At 37.5% G+C, this 2,500-nt stretch overlaps 1 protein-coding gene across 1 annotated transcript in view; it reads left to right on the forward strand.

Moving 5' to 3' along the window:
* The window catches only part of LOC106873611 (protein ABHD11), a 227,381-nt gene that overhangs the window by 108,921 nt on the left and 115,960 nt on the right, over positions 1-2,500 (forward strand). The window lies entirely within an intron of this gene.

Raw genomic sequence — 2,500 nt, forward strand, 5'->3', positions numbered from 1 at the left:
ATCTCAACAGAAATATGGTAACAAAAGGGTTAAAGTGATCTAAATTAACACCTTTTATCAAAATCCCATCGTAAATTATTTTTCTAACACCAACTTAATAATGAAGTTATTTTTCTAAATTCTTCATTATTTTAGCAAATTAATTGAAAAAAAAAAAAGACGATGCATTCTAAAAGAAATATGCTAACAAATGGAGTTAACCCTTTTTTTAAATCATATTTCTCAATTTAAAGTCTGGAATTAGTTTGAATTAATTTGAATTTCATCATCATTATTGTTTAACATCTGCTTTCCATGCTAGCATGGGTTGGACGATTTGACTGAGGACTGGTGAACCAGATGGCTACACCAGGCTCCAATCTGATTTGGCAGAGTTTCTACAGCTGGATGCCCTTCCTAACACCAACCACTCCGAGAGTGTAGTGGGTGCTTTTACATGCCACTGGCACGAGGGCCGGTCAGGCAGTACTGGTAACAGCCATGCTCAAGTGGTGTGTTTTACGTGCCACCTGCACAGGAGCCAGTCCAGCGGCACTGGCAACGACCTCGCTCAAAAATTTATATGTAAGCATTCTCCAGACTACATTCTCTAACTAGGGGTAAGTGAGTCATTACACATTCATTCACCCTGGTAGAAAGAACAGCCAAATTACTTCATCAAACATACATAATGATCTTAAAAACAAAAACAAAATCGTTATTTTTAATCACTTCTAGATTCCATATAGTGACTCCCCATTGGCTCATATACAGATATGATATGAAGGTATGATATGAGGGAGATTTGGTTGCTAATTCTATCAGATCTAGCTACCATGAAGAGACTCTGCATGGGTTCAAGATGTGATTTGGTCGAGATTTTGCTGCTATTTCTGGCAGGTTTAACCACTATAGAAAGACACCCATTAGTTCATACTTCAAACAGTTGAGTGTTATTTGATTCTACTGCTATTTCTAGCAGGTTTGGACACTGTGGAGAGACTCTCAATGGCTCACACTTAAAACATTTGAGTGTTATTTGAGGGCGATTTGCCTGCTATTTCAACAACCACATTGAGGCTTTTATTTGTTGCTGTAGGCAATGTCATTAAAGGAATTGAAGTAGCTGGAGATGATGGGTGATGGTGGTGGTGGTGGTGGTGGTGGTGGTGGTAATGATTCTGATGATATAGGAGATGGGGATGGGGCAGTGGTGTAGATAATATAATAGTAGTGGTGGGGTTTAACACCCTTGATTATTGTTGTTGTGGTGGTGTTGATTGTCGTGATAATGTTATTTTCCAATTTAGGCACATGGGTTATTATTATTATTATTATTATTATTATTATTATTATTATTATTATTATTATTATTGAGTGAGAGAGCAGTGCATGCCATCAAAGTGAGACTGGGGTAAAATATACGAAGCCCAATATACCCATCATGACTACCTGTCTGATAAGGGTACACCAGGCACATGCATCACAACCATATGTGGGTGACATGGTGATCTCATATCAAGATAAACAGTGCATGACCTTGCAGGTGGGGCCCAGTGAGAATTTTCTTCAGGTTGAGTAGCACCATTATCAATAATATTAATATGCCAACTTGTTCTTGTTGTATGTATGTACCTGTGGTGTGTGTCACACTTACTTCAAAGGAAGAGGTGAGTGGCAAAGCGAGGGAGAGGAAGACAGAGAGGAAGTAAGAGAGAAAGTGAGAGAGACAGTAGATACATAGATCGAAAGAAAAGTTGATACATAGACACAATGGTAAATCAAAGACAAGTAACTACAGCAAATATTGGATGTCACTTTAACTTTTCATTACCACACCAGGATAAAATTAACTCACAAGTGGCTGAGTACTCCACAGACCACTAATAATAATAATAATAATGATAATAACAATTATAATAATAATGTACACAGTATATGGACAGTTCCCACAAGCATTTTTAAAAACATTTCTGCCGTTTTGGGATTTCCTGGTATCTGAGCTAGGTAGCAATCAGCCCCTTTTGCTATCATTCTTATGACAACAGGTATTATTTTAGTCTTCAGGTTCCACATTTTGCTAATTTCTATTTCAAAATCTTTATACTTGATCAGTTTTTGGTAGATCTTGACTGATACATTTATGTCGATTGAGACAGTCATATCAATGAGGAGGCATGATTTTTGGCTGAAGTCCTTCAATATGATGTCTGGCCTGTTTGCATCTATCTTTCTGTCACTTTGAACGGTGAATTTCCAGAGGAGTGAGATGTGACCATTCTCAAGCACTGGAGGTGGTTTGTGTTCTTAACAATTTTTATAATGGGGTAGGTCCAGGTTTTTGCAAATTACCCAGTGAATATTTTGTGCAGCTCTATCATGCCTGTTGAGATATTCTGTAAGTACATGGAGACAACATGATCAATGGTCTCATTTTGTTGTTGACATACATGACATGTTGGGAAGCTAACATTCTTTAATATGTTGGCCTGGTATTTCCTTAGGCTGCTATGATTAAACC

Source organism: Octopus bimaculoides, chromosome 16 (assembly GCF_001194135.2).
Source record: "Octopus bimaculoides isolate UCB-OBI-ISO-001 chromosome 16, ASM119413v2, whole genome shotgun sequence".
In the NCBI taxonomy this organism is placed as follows: Eukaryota; Metazoa; Mollusca; class Cephalopoda; order Octopoda; family Octopodidae; genus Octopus; species Octopus bimaculoides.